The 22113-nt window shown below is 41.1% G+C and overlaps 1 long non-coding RNA gene across 1 annotated transcript; it reads right to left on the minus strand.

The window, feature by feature from the left end:
• Positions 1-5158: 5158 nt before the first annotated feature.
• On the minus strand, positions 5159-8622 carry LOC132325823 (uncharacterized). Its single transcript, XR_009486033.1, has 2 exons — positions 8505-8622; positions 5159-6045 (listed from the first exon to the last, which is right to left on the minus strand). It is a non-coding gene; the product is annotated as an uncharacterized LOC132325823 (long non-coding RNA).
• Positions 8623-22113: the final 13491 nt, after the last annotated feature.

Genomic DNA, 22113 nt, shown 5'->3' on the forward strand with positions numbered 1-22113 from the left:
AATGAATGAAGATTCAGAAGGAAATCTCATTTCTCCTTTTCCTTGGTAGCAGGCCAGGATCTCAGCCAATTAAAGGCATGATACACAATGAAAGAAAGTTGCTCTGGATAGTGCATAAAAATAAGGACCTTTATTACTGCCTTTTATTTTTTGACTTAAATCTTTGTAATATCTTGTTTTTTTCTATGATCAGCATATTAACTTCAGTAGAAACAATAGCAAGAAGGGGAACAATAAATGAGTTTGAACATTCACGAACCCAGGCTGTAAAAAGAATAAAAAACCTTCATCAGTGACAATTACCTATTAAAACACATTCTCTATATTCTGTTTTCTTAAAAACCTTGCAAGAAAGCCCAAAAAATTGTGTGACGTGCTGGCATGTCTGTTTCTGTAAATGCTGTTTTGTTCTCTCCAGCCCAACTTTGCCAATGGGAAATGACAATTCCCCAAGGGAAAGATGGCGTGCACTGGGACGTGCCAGAAGATGGGTGAGTAAAACCTCTGCGCTCATCCACCACGTTTGTGTGTAAGTCATCGCTTCTCTGGAGCTCCAGACAGTTTGCACAACCTCCTCTCTGCTGGTTTTATTTTCTTAATAAAAGCTTACTTGGAACAAGCACAACATTTCAGCTGGGGACTGGATCACATTAGAAACAGAATGCAGAGATGGGAGGGTAGCAGTCAACCTTGGCCTCTGAGCATCTCCTTTCCTGCCTGCCTGCCTTCCCTTCATCACGGATACTTCAGCTACTTACAAATTAATCTACAACCTGAAAGCCACTCTACCATGTTATCTTTTCAGATGATATTATTAACAGTGTCTTGGTGGGAGGCAGCATCCTTATGCCCAGAGATAATTGTTCCACTTTTCAAATGCTCTTTGGGCCACATTTTGGGCAAAGCTTTTCCAATGACAAGTGTACAGTGATTTATAACAAAGCTCTCGATCCAGTCAAACCAAATAGAAATTGAGCAATAACATGAAAAAATCTCTGCAAATCTTGTTATTTTCCTTTTTTCTCTCTCCTAAGAGGGGGTTATTAAACGCTTATACAGTATCCATCAGTTTTATCTACCTCCTAGATAAACAAAGTAGTGTCCGTGGATGAAGGTCAGTACCTGTAATGCTGCCTGGAAATACCTCTCCATAGCAGCAAGTATTGTGTAACACAGGAAGCGTGATCATCATTCGTGCTAGAGAGTGCTGTGAGTAGAGGCCTAAAGTAGATCTAAAAAGAAATGCTGGATGTTTTAGCAAGGATAAATCCTGATTATGGCAATAGGATGTGCTGAGACAGGTCTTTCCAAGCTTGTGGAATTGCCTCTTGCAGAATTTCAGCTCCCCAAAGTGTTCATACCTCTGCTCTTAGTGAAAGCAATCTTCCTTGACCCAGCTGTCCATATGAAAATCACATAAAAATGTTTCCATACAGGGCATGAGCCATAGGAAACACCTATCAAGCTGTTAGCTGCCCTAAGAAAGTGCATGATCTTGACTGCTTTTTGTTTGAGGATTTTGCATCTAATTTGAGCAGAAGTGATGATTTTGTGGAATTCATAACTTGTTTGTTGTTGTTGTTTTTGTTGTTGTTAAAGCTTTTCAAGTAGATTTGCTCAGGTGGATGGATATAAAAGTGAACTATTCAATATTGACTTTTGAAGTTTTTACTGGAAGTAGCTATATAAATCACAGGGGGTCCTTTCTCTTCCCACACTATTTTAGTACTACTGTTATAAATAAAATAACAACAAAAAAAAAAAAGAAAAAAAGAAAAAAAATCAAAAATCTTTATAATCAGGCTTAGAAAAATCTCTGTTATTTAAATAAATGAGAAAAGGTTTTATTTTTAGGGGGGAAAATGAACTTATTTTTTCACTTCTTTTCCATCTTGACATTTTTTCAACACGCAGATTAGATATTAGAAAAATAATTGGTTTAGATAGGCATATTGACTGAGTAAATACATAATTCATAGCTCTGATTTTGTGGCTATTTTAGTGCAGGGAATGACCTTGATTATCTCTTGAAATCCCTAGAAGCCTTCCTCCTCTCTGAGATGATGAATCTGTAGTTTCCACTGATTGATACACAAGGGTATAAACTCACCACTGACTTGCTCCGAAGACACATAGAAATAAAATCTGACCACTCAAATGTTTGAACTGAACACAGCACATGGAAATACAGGTGGAGGGACTGGATTTTTCCATGTAGTTATACAGGCCACACTGCTAGTTTTATTGTGAATCCAAATCCTGGAGCCATATTGCTGTAGGGGCTCTTGGTCTGTGTTTTTAATCAATTTACATTTCTATCTTTAATTGGTGCAATGGAAAGCCAGAAAGTGTGGAGGGAGTGCACCCTAATGGCTTAGGAATCAGCAAACAAATAAAAGAGCGTAACGTTTTCTTGTCGCCATTCCCTAGATTTCCCTGACTCATGCTTTTTTAACATTTGGGAGTGACTGTAATGTCAGCTCAGCAAACTGTTTTCCTCCTAACAGTGCCTAAGTTAGAATTTCAGGAGACTGTAATGAAATGAACTACATCCAAAAAATCCAGACAGTTGTGCAACTGCAAACCAGTGACCTGTTTGAATCTGTCTTATCTTAAATATATCATGGAATGTTGACTCTCTGAGGTATTCTCCAACCTTTAATAATTTCATTGACAGTCATTCCTCTGCCCATTTATGAGCAGAAGAAAAAATAGGAATTAGTGAATCACTGGCACATGATTTTTACATGGGAAAAAAACAAGTAGTTGCCCAGTGCATTCTTTTTTTCCCATAAAGAAAAAAACATTGGGAAATGTGAACGTGTGGGTGCTGCCCACAAAAATGCAGTGTATTATCCCTCATTCTCCACTGTGTTCTTTCTGAACACTTGAGAAGGTAATAAAAATCCCTACCACTTAAATTTTGCAGTGTATCACATTATACATTTTAGTAATAAAATCTAAGTACACGTAAATATACATACATCTCTTTAACTAATACATTTTATTGTTGCATTTATATTTGCAGCTGTTAACTGCTTTAAGCAGGAGCTTTCATGTTGTTGCTGACATCTGAGGGCTGTTTCCATCAAATACTACTTCTCTAAGCCACTTTATTTACATCAAAGGCAGGTGAATTATTTAAGGATTAGAATGAAACATCCCTTAGTAGCAATTGTTAATTTACTTCAGATTAGTGCTTTGGCACTACTTAATGTTGCTGCTGTAATATAACTTGACAGCTAATGCTAGCCAGTAATATACCATTGATCTGCAAACCTGAAGTGGTCAAAACCAGATTTTCCATGCAGATGAAAAGACTCACATGATATCTTGCTCTTCCCTGAAAGAGAAGAAGAGGAAGGAAAAGACACAATTTTTGGTGGAATAGAATCACAAGTCAGTGATTCATTAAATCCTGTTCTATTTCATGCTCATAAATGGAGAAATTATTCTCTGTGAAATGGTATCTTCATAAGTTTCCTTTTCAAGTGATAATTCAAGTCAATATTAAGTCCAACAAGTTCCCCTCTGTCAAAATTTCCAAGGAACAGTTTCTTTCCAGGGTGAAAAATGACAGTATGTACAGTTGAAACAATATCAATTTTTTAAGTGGCAGTATTGTTGGGCGTCTTCTGCATTTCTCAGTCTCAACCTGCACTAGCATGTAGTTCTTACATTTGTCTTTTAAAAGCACAGAAAAAAAACCAAAGTGACATTTCAGCAGCATGTTGTAGAATCTGAGATATTTTCAGAAAGTCTTTTCCATTGAATATTTTAACTGCTGCATTTTCAAATAGTGGCCATGACACAATTAAACCAGCCTCACAAAAGATGCTGACATCTAAATCTATGCTGGTAGCTGGGTCACAATTTGCACACTGCTTTAGATGAAGCCCTTTGTGTGGTCATTTTAGATTGCTTTGTGGTGAAATTCATCCCACGACTTAAAGCAGTACAAAAACTTCACGTCACCTAAATCCCACTGCATTTTCAATGAGTTAGGCAGGGCGTACAGGCAGCCTAAGCCTCTGCTGAAGGCTCTCTGAAGTGTTTATTGTGGATATTATTAGAGCTGCCTCCTGCGTCAGAGGAGTGCAAGGTGATGTTTTTGAGGCACTTGTTGCAACCCTGTTGGGAGCCTGAGCTCACAAGTTAAAATGTGCTAGCTGGCTTTGTAGTGTGATTTATCAGGTAAGGCTGTGCAAAACCCACCAACTGCAATTTGCATAGGCTTTGGAAAATGGACCTGGCGTGCTCACTTTGGGACATTCCCTCCACTATTTGTGCTTTGGGTTTCAGTATTGTGTGAACCTGAAAACTCAAAGTGAAACTGGCCATAGCCATGCGCACGTCATCGCCGCGTTGTGAGCAACGACTCTGCTGCTGCCAGCACCAACCAGAGCATCTCCAATCCCAGCTACCCCCAGAATGGCTCTGCAGGATCCATTCCCACTCTCTGCCAAGAGGAGGCTTTGGCCAGGGCAGTGCTCTAAGTCACAGCGTCCCACCACACCGTGTACTCACACGCACAGCCCGTGCGCTCCGCAGCACTCCTGCCTGTATGGGCATGACTTGTTTTAAATGTGTGAGGAAAGACAATGGATAGATTGGGCTAAAAAAAAGTTTGCTAGGGTCTTTTATCGGAGTCATTACAAATACCAAGGATTTCTCATTCAGGAATAAAACCAAGGTGAATTTACCAGTTTTGTGGTCCGAAGAATTTTTACAATTCAGCTGCTTTTCATTTTTTGGAAGACTCGGTTTAGGTTCATATCAAAGAGCCTGAATGCTCTAAACTAAACTTAAGCTAACCTACAACTTCATCAGGTTTAAAAACCAATGAGATGCCTTTACACTTAAACTAGTATTGACTTGGGAGTTTCTACTAGAGATATAAATATGTGTATAAGATAGACACAAGCATTGAGGGAGGTAGTTCTCTTCATAAAAATCTAGTGAATATCAAGTGAATGAGAGAAAAACTCATTTAAATTAAATTCAACTTACTACATTTGGTTTAAAATGTTCCAAATATTCTAGAAAAGCAACAGAGCAACTATTCTGTTTTGTAAGAAATAAATGAGAATTGCTAAGAAATTAAAGTAAATGGATTTAAAAAATCAAATATTTGTTATATAAATCCACACAATTTGGATGTTTTCACACAGTAAAAATTTATTACTCTAAGAAGAGATTCCAAGTTTACAGATGATACAGATAATTATTAAAATGCCTCTACTGCTGCTTCAGATTTTCCTTACTCAAGTCCCTCAACAGTTGTCATCACTGCTTTTTTTTCTGACTTGCCCATTAAAAAAAGAGAATGAAAATAAAATTTCAGTAGTAAAGAAGAAAAAGAACTCTTGCCCTACTCTTAAATCAGGATATTCTATAACTGCAAAGCAAGTCAATTTATAACTAAATGGTTAGAGTAACTATTTATGTTTGAGAGGACCACAGCCCACAGGTGGAAGAAAGAGATACCAAATTTCTAGTAAATAGATGTGCAGTTACTCTGAATTTTGGTTCATTAGAGACAAGATGTGGAGTTTAGCTCTTTGACTGAGTATTCTCCATTTTTGGGGATGTGAATATTTAAGACTCGCCTTTCAAATCAAGACAGAATTATTCATCCTGCTGAATAATTTAAACCAGCTAAAGAAAACTGACCCATTAACCCTCACCTGCAAGATACCACAAATATTGCCTTCTCAAAATTCTGCCTTCTCAAACACTTTTCACAAGTTGCCACATTTACTGCCGTGTGCTCAATGGAAACAAGTCCAAATTCTTTTGATCCCCAGCACCTTATCTAAATAAATGACATTACCTGCTTGCATTTCACTCAGTTGTTAGTGACTAAGCAAACATCTCTGCTTCTTTAGCTGATCACATAACTTTGGGGTCCTGTAAGCAACTCTTGCTGTATTTGTTCTTTCCAGATTGCTCTCAATTAGGTCTTTCACAAGGCAATCACATCTCAGGTCTGCTGTCAGGTAGAATGAGCACACTGCTGATCACAAGAGGCATACAGACTTCACCCTGGAAACAGAGTGAGAGGAACCTAGTGGACACACACACATGGGCATGCTTGTGCACTCACACAGGAGTATAAGGGAACACATTGAGTATGCTCCTTAGGAGCTCTCTTTTTTTTTTTTCAAATTGCCAGGAAATCAAGAGGAGAAACAGCCTGTAATTTTCAACCAACCTGGCAAGTTGCAAGAGAAAGATACTTGAGGGGTAAGAAATTTGGTGTGAGATGAACTCAGGCTCACAAGACAGTCCAAGAATTAGGGGAGTCATAGGGAAGCATTGACATTAATAGGTGAATCTGGTGCAGAATGGTCAGTAAGCTTGCCATAGAATCATGAAATCATTGAGGTTAGAAATTTAAGATCAAGTCCAACCACCCACCGCTCTTGGTGGATATCAATTTGATAAATCCAACTCCAATCACAGCCTATGATTCCATACAAAGGAAAACGAGCTTGTAGTTTGGAGAGAAAACCTTTACATGCCTGTGATTGTACGACTGCAACCATTTCATGTTATAGGATACCACCTTCTCAGCCCACATTAATGAGAGGATTAAAACCCAGTGAATTTACAGGTGATATAACCCTGTCCATCTCCTGACCTTTCTGCCTGACTGCACAGGCTAACTGGTTTTGAGCACGCAGAGAGAATCTTTGCCATGTGATTGCTACTCAGACAGTCTCTGTAATTTAGATTATGAAAGGCTTGTGGTGACTTTCAGGTTTTGTCATCAATAGCATGTTTTTGGCGTGGGTGGCGTAGATGTGCCAAGCCCAGCACATCATGATGAGAGTATGAACTATTTCAGGTACTCTGCTGTAGCAACTCTGTCATGCTTGATTAAGCCACAGGTTAATCCAGTAGGAAGAATAATCTAGAGTTTATCTATAATGCGGTTTCCCAAGTCCATCAAAATTGATAAGTTATCAGGTCCCCCACATGGAAGCCTGACCTTGTGGGGAAAAGTAGGAGGTAAGCTACACCTGGCATAGGGGCACGCTCCTCTCAGAGCCTCATGGAAGAGTTAGTGCATAAAATGCCCTGCGTGTTCTGTTTGTGCACTCACAGGATTTTAAAACCCTCTGGACTCTTTATCTCCAGGAAATGGTCATCCGTGGGCCCAAACAGTGACTGGCATAGGTCCTCTGCAGATTTAAAAAAGACACCTCTCTATCCTACCCTTCCTGTCATCACCCTGCCTCTACAAAGATGTCCAGGCTGTTCCACATGGCGGCCTTTGGGCATTCGGATCAGGGTGCTGAGATGGTCTTGCTTTGCATACATCACTGAAATCTTGGCTGGCTTTCCCAATCTCTTGTCTTCTTCCCATGATTTCAGGTGCTTACTTTAATTTATAGTGATAGAAAGTGTTTTAATGATTAGTCAGAACAGATGGGAGAACCATATGTCATTAAAGTACGGGGTAGAAATTCAATGCCATTATAAACCTGAGCTGGAAAATTACCTTGTTTCCTCTGGAGAGGTAACATATCACAGGACAGAACTGCAAAGCCCTGCTTCTGTCTTTGAATGTCTGTCCATCAACTGCCAACTCTGTTGTATCAAAGTAGAAAAGAGTGTATGACTCAGCTTCCTGCAAGTACAAACTTAATGATGGTACACGGTGCAGCCCAGAGAAATGGGAGGTGGTGAAATGCTCCACGCTTGACCCTAATGGGCACTGTTCAGGATGTTGGTAAATGCTCTTCAAACAAAAACAAGCTCCAGTTTGTTCTATAAAATGAGGAATGCAGCACAGAAAACTGGGTCTGTGCCACAGAAAGTCCAGTGATAGCAGTGACTAAGAATTTTATACTGGGTTGAGTAATACCGCTCTGCGGGGCGATGCAGGAGAAGGAACAATTTAGCACAGTGTATACTCAGATTTATAGAAAATCAGCTTCATGGAAACTGCCACCAGAGCGGTACTGACGGGTTTGCATTGTGTGAGCACTGAAGAAAAGCAAAACAATGCTGGGAAACAGATTGATTTTGTTCTCAGCTACTCCGCATAGATGAAACTTTTATTAAGACATGTTGTCTTGCCCTGGCAGCAGATTGAAAATTGCCTCCTAAAATTCTGGTGACCTAGGATGTGCTCCTTTTCCCATTGCAAGTGTTTTTTAAGTCAGTGTACAGTTAATTGGTGCAACAAAGCTTTTGGGGCTTAGGAGGTTCAGGAACAGACTGCCCACGTGCAAACTGAAGACAGAGTTGTTATGCTCTTTCTTTCCAGTGCAGCTGCATGCAAGGAGTGGGGAAATGTGTAATCACTACCAGTTTCTTGGCAGTCACTCTTGTAAGTCAAAAAAGATAATTGCTGTGTTGGGCCACACGTTCCTTGTATCTTGTGTATACAGCTCTCACCAAATGCATGTAGGTCCTGAAAGTAGCAAGGGCAGTGCAGGATCACCCTCACACTTTCTCAGAAGCAGAGAAGGGAGACGAAATCATGCTTTTACCTTTGCAAACTGAAAGTCTCCATTCTTCCCCAGCTGTCAGCTGTGCTGTGTTTCCAGGTGCAGCTGTGCTAGAAGCTTGGCTTTGCACCTACGGGCTTTTTCTGAAAAGCAGAGGGCTGGTGAGGAATCGGTTCTGCAAAAGTCCAGTTAAGAAGACATCACATACCAAGATCACATAGATTTGAAAGAAGGTTTGGGCATTTTTAGACCATACTGGCCATTTGAATAATGGAATCTGGTTTTAGAAATAATGTGGGTAATGTCTTTTATGACATAAACTGGGGAAAACCAGACAAACTTCAAGGCAGGCCAGTTCTTCCTTAGATACAAACAAGCACGTTCATAAAATCTGGTTTATCATATGGCTGGCTGTGTTTAGGTCTCCTTTGTTTCATTTTTTCCACTAGCACTTTCTGTGCATCTGAGTGCCTGCAGTGATGCCAATTTCACGATCTTTTCACACACATGAACTGACGCATTCTGCGCCATTCTCAGTCCTACATTTTAAAGTAAATGACTTCAGAACTCACCTCAGAAAAATAAAATTTCAAGGCAGAAAAACAACTAATGATTTCTAGTTCATTCCCTAAGAAAAAAAAGGGCATGGTATTGCAAGTGCTTTCCTTTTACCACATGAACATGTATACTTAAAATGTACACTATGGCTTCCAAGTTATTTGCAAAATCTGCTGCAAGTAACATCTTTAAAATATAGAAACATAGTGTGTTTGGAAAATAATTCCAGATAACTTACATGTATTTTGTAAAATATTTAAGTACATATACAAACATGAAAGTATATGCTATAGGAAAACACCAATTCTACCTACATTGTTGTAAAATTAATTGCAGCTCAGTAGTTTCAGATGGTAGCATACAATCTTACAAATTTCCAACAGCACTGTTGTTATTCACTTCAACCATGATAATATCATGTGGCTCCAGTTAATATGAGAGCCTGTAATTAAAAATTACAATGGTAAATGCTATAACTACACAGTAAGAGACTTGTCTTGAAAATCCTAAACAGCTGGTGGGAGTGGATTTAATACAATTTACGCTAATAATTGTTGAAGAGCTTGCATGCATAGGCTGGAGCTGTGGTCAAACCTCACTTTCAGGTCTGGAGCTTGACTGTCTGTATCTGCTGCGTGACAGCAAATAATCTCTGTTGCTCTCTGCACTTTACATTTTATCACACTCTAAGACCATGCATATAGCAGATGTTATTTCCAGTGCTTAAACCCATTTTTTTTACTTACATGGCATGCAGACTGAAAATGCCCGTGGTTGCATTTTGTTGTGCCATTTTGACAGACAACATAAGGTTTATTGAAAGTTCTGCCAGTGCAATCTGGCAGGAGAGTCCTAGTGAATTCTTGTGTGAATCTGTGACTGAAAAATTGCCATCTGACAGCTGAATTTTTTACTGACCTCTGGCTCATCTCAGTTTCGAATGCACACTTGTAGAAACATGTCTTCAACATACTTTTGAAAATGTGTGAAAATAATTGATGAAATACTATTTTTCTTTTCACTTTAGCTGCTATTCACAGCAGTCTGCAGGATCTTAAATTTGCAAATGTGTGGAAAAACAGAAGGCTTTTAAATTAAGAAAAAACTTCTTCTTTGCAGTGGCTGAGTACAGCAAAAAATCTTACTTAGCTTACCCTAATATGTACTTATTTTTGCTGGTTCATTTGCTGTAACCTATAGAGCTCCCTGGTCTGGTACCTTGTATATTCACATGACTATCATTGCCAGTAAAACTGAGAGACCAGAAATGAGCAGTAGGGTGAAGGGAGAGGGGAAGGCTGACAGATATATTTTATGTGAATTAGACTGTTTATGCACTGTATCTACATCCAGATATATATCATCAACTATGCTAGTCAGACTATGCCCTGACATGGGTTAACCCTTTATCATCTAAAATTTCTGGAGACACCTTAGCTTTCAGCATGCCAAAAGGACCCTGGATGAATGAAACTTTATTTTGAATCAAAGTAATTTTTCAGAGTTAGCATCTTGCAATTTATGGTCTCCAAAGGAAGCAGATTAGCAAGCAAGCAGACCTTGACCCATTGCAGATTGCACTGCTTCTTCGGTTCACATGTCTACAAGGGAGCAGCTCACAGCATGAAAGAATAGCTCAGTCCCAGTTCCCATCAAACCCCTGACCTCTCTGTGAGACTGCCAACGTGGATACCAGTTATGGAAGTAATTTAGTGCACAAACAAGTATTTACCAGGAATTAAACTGAGACCACCAAACACATTTCACAGTGGAGACCAAACAGTCATCAGACTGAGGCAATTTTAGGTCACTACCAACTTGGGCCTGATTCAAGAAAGCAACCTCAGATAAAAGTCTCTACAACCCATCATCCAAGTCCCTGAAGGCATTCAGTCCCTAAGTTCATTTTCTGCTATGAACATAATTCCTGCATGAGATAAGAAGTTTCACTGTACATTCAGTAATCCAGGAAAAGATTAGAAACAGAATTGGGGGAAAAAAGGCATTTGAAGCATTTTGCAGAGACAGAGAAAGTGCCGTGTTCGTGTGAAGAAGTGGGAAGAAGCTCCAGCACTCCCCTCTAACACAAGAGTAGTAAATTGTTCCATGGGGGGAGCAGGGATCTATCCTCCAAGAGCTCATTGCTGACAAAAGGCACTTTGTTACTGCACTGTGCTCCCTTAATAACATTCTGACATTAACTTAATATTGATCTTTAGGTATTTGTTCATCTTTAAATAATTCACTTCTGCTTTGCTTCTGTCTTCATTTCTTTTTTTCCTTCTGTTAATCCAAAGAATGGATGGATGAATTGTCTTCTCACAGAGAGCTGAACCTCCATGATGGTGAGCAAGTACTTTTAGGAAGACTCTTTGTGGCGCATAAGTGCAGCTTTTAGGTGGAGCACAGCAATGAAGACTATAAGCTCGTCTGTAAGCAGCACATACTGTATTGCTCATGGAAAAGTATTTGCTATATATTTGCATAGCATGTTTAATCTTTCACTGGAAGCAGGTTTCTTTTCCTCACCTTTTTGCACTCAAAAATGAAAACCCTTCTTCCCCTCCCCACCCTGAATATTTGCTTTGTAGACAAGGAGACAGTGACAAGGCAACATTACAAAACTCCCTGCAAGAATGGGACACAGAGCACAGTGGTGCATTCCTACACACTGCTCAGTACTAGCATGTAGCCCATCCTATGGATGTAATCAAAGATGTCAGCAGTCAGATATATTAAAAAGATTACTTACCTGAATTTTAGCCTGTAGATAGCAAACACCAGCATTTCATTCTAGTGTCCTCTCACTGCTGCTGAAGAAAGTACCACTGATGCTAATGTTCACTTGATAGAAAATCCACTCTTAGTCAAACCTACCTACCTACCTACTTTACCACTGAGGCCTGAATTGCCAGGAACTATCCTCCATGGCATGGCTCATTCCTTTATATACAGTTATTACTGGTAATAAGCTGGCTCATCTCTAGATGAAACTTTAAAACAAGAGAAGTTTCCTAGTTGGTTTAACTAAAGCAGTAAGTGCAATAGAGAGGTTTAATTATTATGTGTAATAATAGTCAAATCCAGCTCTCTAGTAGTGGTTTTTCGTTCAGTAAAAGTTAATGTTTATAAAGGAAATGTGTACTTTACATGATTCAGAGAGGTGAGACAGAAGTCTGAACCTGAACCCAAATATGGTCATTATAAAATAGAAAGAAACAGGGCTTTGGATTTTTAGTATTCTTTAATGTGAGTTTCAAAATACAGAGTACATTGAGTTGTGCTCACTAAGAGAGAGAAATGGTAAGCCTGATTATTATGTAAATCAAAAAATGGAGTTGGAATCCCAAGTTCAAATTCAGGCCTATTTTTGCTGTTGCACTGAGAGAATAAGGAGAATTTGATTAGGTCATATTTTGTGTTATTTAATCCAGAAGAAGGTGCTCAGCGACTAATGACTGTAAATGACTTGCTAGCTGACAGCAAGAGGTTTTTATTCAGCTCCTCTTCTGGCATCAGACATAGTATTTCACCAACCAGAGAATGTCCAACATGTAAGACTAATGAGGAAACAAGCCATACATGCAGATGGTTGTTGCCCACAGAAGTGGGGAGAAGTATTTGGCTGTCCCTCAGCAGAATGAGGTCAGACTGGGAAAAAAAAAGAGATTAAGTGGACTTACAGACAACAGCAATACAATCTCGGTATTAAATTTTGTGATGTTGCAACAGAGGATGATCATGGTGATATGACATGTTCTTTCTGAAAGAAAGCAAGCCCTGGAGTGCTCATGTTCTGCCAGAGCTATTCTGCTCACAGTAGTTACCTCTTAACTTTTTTTCACAATGAAGTAATAAAATAGACCATCTTGCATAAAACAATTTAGAAATTCTCTTCCTTCCTAGAAAATGCCTCTTGCCATTCTTGTAACTTGAATAAGTCACTGAAAGCATTTTTTTAAACAGCACTTCCTTCCATTTGCTTGCTCATTTGTGGTTGAAGTATATTTATTCACTTCGTAGCTCTCATCCTGCCAAGGAGCAAACATGCAACACAGGCCTCTAAAATAAATGACAGAGCTACAAAAGGCAATTTCTGTTATCCTCCTGTAAATCTGGAGGGGGGCCCAGATCCAGGAGTTGTTTCTTCTTGGGGCTCATAGTTAGATGCCCTCAATGTCATCTAACGAGGCACCTGAACTGGAGAGAGTCCCTTAAAGCTCTTGGATCTTTCCTCCACGAATACAGACTCCCACTAAAATAAATAGGAATAGTAAAAAATTCAAACTCTTGACTGAGTTACAAGTTATTTCATTGTTGTCAGTATTTTCAGTGTAGAAGAGAGGGACAAGCAACCAGAAAGACTGGGCATGATCTCCATATATAGCCACAGGGCCAAGGATTTAGATTTCCAGGGACAAGGAATGATTTTCTATGGCAAGCAAATATTCTTCACACAAAAGAGCTTGAAACTTTCAGTTGGCAAAAACATTTTAATAGAAAACTTCCCACTTGCCAGAACTTACCTTTTTTGATGTGGAATTGCAAAAGTTAAAACAGCTCCATTTTCTGAGATTACCATCCCAGATTCTGGAGTAGCAAAAGGTTTCACAAGCACCCTAGGGGCATGAACTGCTTGTGGCAGTAGAAATATTTTCCATCACTTGCCTTACCTTTCCCTAAGGATTTTCAATGGAAGTGCTGAAGGTGATGCATCCAAGTGTTTTTTTCTTCCTATGACTGTCAGATGTACCCTGCAGTGAGTGAATCTAAACCCTACAAACATGCACAACAGGTTCTGCCTCTGGGGAATGGCCAGTGCCAAGTGATGGCTTGGCCTGATATACCTGTGGTGACAGAGTTCATTGGGAGGAGTGTCCTGGTGCCCCACACCTCCCTGGATATAACACCCTCTGCCCCTTCTATGTGGCGGCACCACTCTCTGATGTACAAAGAGCAGACATACCTCTGTGCCAAGCAGACCCAAAATTACACAGGAAAGACAATGACAAGGCATTTCCACCCTGCACGTCTGAGGAAATCTCCTTTGCAATGGTCAGTTTTGCCATGTGCACAACACTCATCCTTCAAGGGGTGATGAAGTGCAAGACCCAGCATCCGGTCAGAGGCCATCATTGAAATACCATTGCAAGATGATCAATAAACACCAGTTAAAAATTACAAGGCCTTCTCTACAGCAAGGCAGTCAGCAACCTATTGGTTTAGGTTGTGTTTCACTGACTTCCCCACTGGCAGATTTTCTTGCCCTTCCAACGCTGCCTGCCAACCCAACAGGCTGAGTCACCTTGGGCTTGGGAGAGGTGGTTAGCATGGGAGGAACGCTGGCCTGAGGAGAGACAAGAACAACATCTGTGTCCTTTGATAAACGCCCAGGAAGAAAAGGGAAGGCTGTGCTTTGTGTGCTTGCCCAGGCTCGCTGCCAAGGGTATGCAGGTCAGCGCTGATTAAGGGAAAGTTAAATGGATCAGTAGGCCCGGTCCTGGAAATGTGATCCTACCAGGGCCGCTTTTGCAAGAATGAGAAAACGTATGGAAATGTGGGTAGGACTTTGTTGCTGAGATGTGGTAATAGTGTCAGGTTGATGAGGAGCCCATGAGGAATGCTGTCCTTGCCCTGGAAGGAACAGTCTGTACTCTGATTACAACAATAACAGAAAGACCAGCACTCAGCATGTAGCTGAGGTTTCAGAAGTTGCAGCCCCATCACATGCACCATCCAAATCCCAAAACACAGCCCCTCCTACAACACAGAACATGGCATAGAGTGACAGAAATGCCCATGCCAGTTGGAATGGGAAAAGGTCCATATGTGGTTTTATTTTGTTCCCTTGCTTTAATCTTTTTCTCCTTTTCTAACAACTCCTTCCGGCATGGATAATGCCAGTTCTCTGCATACTCCACATCTCTTTCCCTCTCGAGATCATTATAGTAGCACAGTTTTTGCTGTCACATTCTAGAGCTCCTTTTATGAGCACCTCACCAAACTGAGCTATTTTAATAAACAAGAACAGGTTCAGTCCCTCATAATTGCACACCACTTCCCCACTCTGAGTAGTAGCCAAGCCACTGTTCTCTGTTGCTCCTTATCACAGCAAGATTAAAAATAGTTTTATCACAATATGTAAAGTTTTGCTTAATCCTCTTTTTCCCACATTAAAAGCAGATGTTCAGACATACTGAATTAGATTCAGCAAATTTATTAATTTAGATGTACAAAAGCTTCACAAGTTCTGACTTATGTCTGAGTTTAAGTAAGACAGGCAGTATTTTCAGATTTAAGAAACTACTGTTTCCATGTAAATGGAACCTTCATTTTTAGGTTTAGAGTGGCCTCGATGTTCAGTCCTGATAACAATGAAATCAGTGGAAAATCAGATGCATAAAGAAGAGTTCAGACCCATTTTAGGGCATCTCTTCCAGTCTGAAGAGTATGCGTGTAAAGAAGCACAAGTCATTGTAGTACCAGGAATTACTATAAATATCTCAAAAAAAATTAATAAATTAAGGCTTTAAAAGTGTTAAAAGTCAGAGGAAAAAAAAGTTCCAGCGATTCACGAGGTTTTAGATAACCTTTGTTTCCCCCCCTTTCACTGCTGCTCCCTGAACTCTAAATCAAGAGACTCTTAAAGTCAGGAAGCCAGACAGACTTCCAAAATATGTGGTGACGCTCAGGGGCCTGTGAACCGGAAACAGACATTTACTGTCTTCTTTCCCAACCCAACTGGCTCCAAATCTCTGTAGCTGATGTGCTGGGATTTTGGGTTGCAGCCAGAAGACCTAACCTGAGAGACTGGGAGCTCACGAACCATGGAGGTCATGAATCGTTTCGTGTCCACCCACTTTTCTGGCAGGGAGTGTTTACAACACTGGCACTTTCACAACAGGAGAGAGGGGGAAAAAAAAAAAAGGAGGGCGTTTTTAATCCATTAGATTGCTGCTGATTCAGTAGTAATAAACATGAGTCTGTTTCCTTGATTGTTCTGTACACAGCAAACATTTGTGTAATGTGTCAGTTAAGTTTGTGTGTTGCAAGGATCTCTCATTGAAGTGTGTCTGCGGCCATAACCAATATATGAAAATCTGCATTTTGGGTGCCTGCATGAGGGAGAAAGAGAGCAAGAACTTAATTCCTAAGACCCTTAGTCATCCCCTGATCTTTATTTCTGAGTGCAATCATGGCACCAGCTTTTGAGAAGATGATTCCTCTGTGCTAGGCTAAGGATATTAAGGTCAGAAGATAGCGCTCTTCCCAACAGCCCGCTAGGAATGAGCCCTGTAAAAGCTTGGGATGTTTGCAGACAGTGAGAGGGGGGTCAGTTGCTGCTGTTGCTGCTGCTGTTGCTGTGCCTCTTGCTGTGTTACAGACATCTTGACTGGCCTCAGTGATTTAACGATGAGTGTTTGTTGGCCTGTGAAACGCAAACACATTGTAAGACTGTTTGTACACTAGCTAAACTCTTGCAGATAGTTTACACTCTAGAATGAATTCTTTGCACACACTGATCTGTATTTGCAATTATTCGTCTTCCTCTCTCAACGGAGACTTTCTCTTGCTTTTCTTTCACCTTAATGTTGCGAAACACATCAATGTTGCCTAACTTTTGATCATATGAGCAACTCAAGGTCATTTACATGACAGCCTGGCTACTTTACAGCTTGTTGTAAAACTGCAACCCTGTTCAGAAACAAAATAGGACAATTGTAGAGAAAGGTCAGCATTTCATTCTTAAGAGTTCTTACATTTTAGTATTAGCCTCATATTGATTTGGGAAGAACTAAGTAAGACCAACACTAAATACTTTATTCCAAATAAGACATTTCAGCTCAAAGATAAATAAAATATTCAATGTTTTCCAGTTTTTTTCCCCTCTCCAAAAATCCCATCACTCATTTTTCCCAGCTCAGTCATGGCCTGAACATTTGTCATTTACACAACAGTATCTTATAGACTCACAGGAGAGGACTTTGTCAGATCTTGACTTAAACTTGTCAATGCTATTTATATTTATATGTATATGTCTATATATCCAGACAATACAGAGGAGAAGCAATATTTGAAACCTCTATCTGAAATATATGTGACAGCCTATTCTGCATCATTATGGTGTATCAATATGAAATTGAGAGTGACCAGGTACAAAAAGAAAGACAAGGGGAAAACAGCTGTTAAATTTTCTTGCTACTTTGGTAGAGAAGTTTATTTTTTACCTCCTCTGTTATTTAATAAAACCTGATGCCCACTTAGAGTGGTGATCTGTTTCAGTTTCAAGCAAGACCACAACTCCAGAACTAAGGAATGATTACTTCTAACGGAAGGCTTTTTAAGTTAGATTTGACTGTGTCTTTTTTCAATCCATTGCTACTCTCTTTTGCTTCGATTCTTTGAGTCAGGTGAAGTCAGAAAGTAGCTCTGAATCCAGATTCACAGATTTAATACCAGCCTACCTGTATTGTGACATTTTCTGAAGTTACCACACCCACTTAAAAAAACCCAAAAACCACAAAAAGTGAGATTTTAACCCTGCTGAAGTTAAACTCTCACAGAGTTTAACTTAAACTCTCACAGATTTTGGTGGACCCTGAATTTCATTTAAAATATTTATGTCCTGGCAATCAACCAAAAACCTCTTCCCAGTAGCTTGAGAAACCGTGTGCCCCTCTATCTCAGTTTGTCTCCCCATTGATGTTTTGCCCAGTAAAGCATCTCACCCAGACATAGCGTGTGCCTTCTGTTAATGCTGTGTTTCTGGCTCCTGTCAGTCACCCACTAGTGACTGCAGTTTCCACTGCCTCCTCCCACAAACAATTTCTGCCTTCCTTCCCCCTATGGCATTTCCTGTGCCACAAATGGACACATCAGACCCAGTCTCCTCTTCCAAATCTCTCCACAGGGCTCCTCTTCTTTGGTCTGCCATCTCCTGAAATTAATTTTACGCCCTCATTTAGAATATTGCTCATAAAATTTAATTACTGAAACGTCTCCAGGAATAAACAGAAAAAAATTAGTGAAAAATGCAGTGAGGAAGTTTCAGGTTAGACGCTAGGGAAAAACAGTAATCTGGAAAATGCTGACATATCTCATAAATATTTGGGAGGTATTTTCTACTTCCAGATGTCATTGACTGTGCTGAGAGAGCTCTGGGCTAAGCTTTATGTTTCAAGATGAGCCTCAGTCACACAAAAAATAAAGGGGGGAGTCATATGCAAAGTCTGAAGAGGGGACCACATTTTCCCATATATGCCAACTCACAGAGCCCCACAGGAGGGAATGTGCTGTGTGCCCTGGAGGTGTGCAGGAGTGTCATGCTCCCATTAGGTCCCCAAGAGAATGGGGGTCTTCCAGGAGCACAACCAACTCTGCACACATGCACTTCTTGAAAATCCTGCTGACCTTAAGGCCTTAATTTATGGTATATTTACTCAACTTTTTTTTAGGATTGGCACAGAAGGATTTTATGTGTTTTGTGGAAGGTGTGTGTGTGAATTTGAGAGACCAGGCACCAGCTGAGACTGGAATTTCCACGCAACCCTGCAATCTTGTGACTTTTTGTAACTTACGCATTGTCTGTCTCCAGCCAGCTGGACAACAGTCCTGGCTCCTTGGCACTTATGGCACATTTTTCCAGTAAGCTCTAATAAAATGCTTCCTATCATCCCATTTCATTGGAATGAGGAGGGTTCCCACAGAAAGTGTGCAAACTTGGCAAAACACAGTAGATCCAGTTATCCCAGCACAGCAAACACAAAGTAAATGTATCATGTAATAATCAAAGGGCTCTTCAGATGACTCTGACACTCCTTTTTAGGTACTGTGGAATAATATGTTAGGTGCCAGACTGCCACATTTATCCTTAGTTCTCCTCTGAACTGAAAATAAGGATAAGAACTTCAATGACACTGTCCTTTAGACATGGCTTCGCAATATGCTACATGTCTAGACTGCTGTAAAATCAGGAGGATTTTGTTTGAATGACTTGTTTATATGATTCCCATAATAAATATCTTGCGTCTTTCTAGTTGTATTAAAACCACATTGGAGCAAATTCTATGCCTCATTACGCCACTGCAAGTCTGCCATCAGCTATCAGGAGTTTCTGCTTGGGACCAGAGTTTGTTAGCCATGCTTTCAGGCATTGCACTGATGAGAAGTATCACACCATCATGCTGCATGCGTTCCAGCATTACAGGGTGTAAGCTGGAGGCTTTTAAACTGAGAGAATTAAATCAGCTTTTGACTTGATATTGTCCCATACTTCATCTGGTATAGAGGTGATGCACAGGACTTGCAGAATATTAAAAGGTTCAGCAACCAGCGCCTGGCCCAAAGGAGAGTTAAAGGAAGTGTTCTCCAAAACTGGTGTGATTGAGACTTCAGCATAAGGAGGAGCAGGCCTTGCAGAAGACCTGTGTCATTCTGAGGAAGATGGATGATTCATAAGAGAAAACCTGGTCCTTGGATGGGAGGGTAGATGGAGGTCCCAGCTACAAAAGTCACAGGCCAGAAGGATACAGACAAAGAGTCGGTGGCTGAATGTGAATGAGCTGAGAGATTGTTTGGCTTCACTGTCCCAGCCTGGTTTAAGCAGACAGACTACTTCTACTTGAATATTTATTTCCATGTTGGGGAATTTTCCTTGATGCTTTGTATTTATAGCTGTGGAGTCTCTATGCCCCTCTGTATTCATGCCAGGCCCTGTGCATGAGAGAATTCATGAGAGAGCTCTGAGAGACCTTCTGCTTTGTACAAGGGGATGCTGAGAAGAATTTTGCTCCAAATCACTACCTTCCACAGGCTGAGGCCAAAATCTCAACTCTCTTCTTTTCCTGTAGCAAGATCAAGTTCCTTTGGAATAGCTGACTCCAATACCTGAGGTTTGACAGGTTTCTGTGCCATGAGGCTCATCACCAGGGTTCCAGAGGGGGTGCTGGGGAACTGATGGAGGGATTCTCTTCAAACAGTAAAGTTTTGTACCAGTGTCACCCAAGCAGTTGTGGCTGTGCATTTCCAGCAGCTGCTGTCACCCCAGCTTGCCCTCAGCTGCAGAGAACAGCTGCATAAACTGAAGAGTAAACAAGGTTGAGGAAGACAACCAGTTTGAGAAGCTGCCTCAAATAGGGACTTTTCCTGAGCTTTAAAAACCCAGCTTGCTGAGATTGACGAGGATGCACTCTGGGCTGAGGAAAGAAAGCTCTTTCGGTGACAAGACAATTGAATTCCAGATGCAAGATGACGAACCATCACTGCAGAAGGCCAGGAGGACACAGGCCACCCTCCAGGAAATCTGCAGGAAGCACAGCACCCTGCTGCAAAGGCAAAGCAGAAGGGGCAGTACAGTAATAGAGAAACTCTCTTATCCCTTCAAGATCATGAAGCTGTCACCATTCTGCCTCCTGCCAACCAGGTCAGCTTGGGTAGGGTGCCTGTGGAGCCGTCAGGATAAAAGCACACTTGCAGGAGCAGCAGCATGAGGGCACTGCCTTGAGCAGGGAATGGTGCAGGCACCTGGTAGGCGCCCAGTGCTGCCTGTGAGCCTGTCCCAGACCCAAACTCAACATCCTGGCTGTGTGTCCAGGTGATGCAGAGCTGCTGCCCCCAAGGAACACTGGCACATCTGCCAATAAGTCAAACTGAGCATGAGAGCACATATTAAGCCCATCTACATGGCTTCAGTCAGGTTTCTCTCCCAGTGAGGCACTGGTAACTAGCCTTTAAGGGTTCACATGGAGCAGTTTTCCTAAATGGTCCTCTCCCAGCCAGTCACTGTAGTTGGGAGTTGATAGAAGAAGCTGCCATTGCTCCAGTGCATCCCATTTCAGGGGAGGCCAGGTGTTTGCAGGTGGGTCACCTGCACTTCTACTGCTTAACTTTGCCTTGAAGAAGCTAGAGGTGCTTCTAGCTGGTGCATTAGCTGGATGGATGGCCTGTCTGGGTGGCAGGGAGGAGTGTGCTCAGTCACAGGACTAGTGTCCTGCCCCACTCCAGCGCCCACGCTCCTGTGAAGGCGCCCATCTTTGGCTTTGCATGCAAGAGTATGAGTCAGAAAGCTGATATTAGCTGGAGAATTTTAAAAAGTCTGCCCTTGCAGGTGCACCACTATAATCTCTGTACAACCAGAGAGTGCCAAGCAGCCCAGCTTTTAGCACAGATATCTATCTGGAGCCATGTAGATGCCTCAAATCTTTTAATCATGGGATCTACAGCAAGGACTTTTCCAAATCAAGCATGCTGTAATGTTTCTGTGAGGGTATCAAGAACATGGAAGGGGTGAAATTTTATACTGAAAGAGAAGATTGTCTAATAAGAGTAAGGGCCTGGGAGCAGATTACAGCCTTGAGGGTATCTGGCATGTAACAATAACACCCAAGGGTTTCTCATCCACAAATGGATACTCCAGGGCATTTTCTCTCCACCAGAGTTTTGCACGTCTAATTTATACACCAACATGACCTCTCTGTTTCCCCAAACTCTCTCTTTACCACTAACAGTGAGACAGACAAGTTCTAGAGCTATTTATAGCATGAGTTTGCCCGGGGTTTATCTGGTTCTCTCTGTGGGACCTCCAAACTCTAGATGAAGCCCGTTGCCTCATAAATTTGGGATTTGAGTCAGTGTCTAAATTTACATGCTGTAAGTATGCTCCTCTAGCCCGTTTCAGACCCATTTCATAGATTTTACTGGAGCTACTCTGTATTTATATCACTGTTTATGAGATCTGAATTTGACATAGTTCTCATCTTCACTCCGGCACCTCTCTGTCTTCATCAGGAGGTGCTGGTGGGTTTGGGTTTTATTTTACTGTCAGCACACTCATTTGCTGGTTTTCGGTTTGAATGGATGTGAGCATTGGCTTCTCTGAGCTATCTGAGAAGCTCCTCCATCAGTGGGGCAGCCTCAGCAGGCTGCACTTTGCTTTCACTTCCCATCCCTGTGCCTCCCTGCAGCACCAAGGAGCCAATTATATCAATTTATCACATCACATCTACTGAGGCAACTGCACAGCAGTTACACTAAACCTGAAATCCCCTCAGAGGCATAAATATGTTTAGGCACATTTGTGCTGTGCTATGTGGCT

The sequence above is a fragment of the Haemorhous mexicanus genome, chromosome 3 (genome assembly GCF_027477595.1).
Source record: "Haemorhous mexicanus isolate bHaeMex1 chromosome 3, bHaeMex1.pri, whole genome shotgun sequence".
Taxonomy (NCBI): domain Eukaryota; kingdom Metazoa; phylum Chordata; class Aves; order Passeriformes; family Fringillidae; genus Haemorhous; species Haemorhous mexicanus.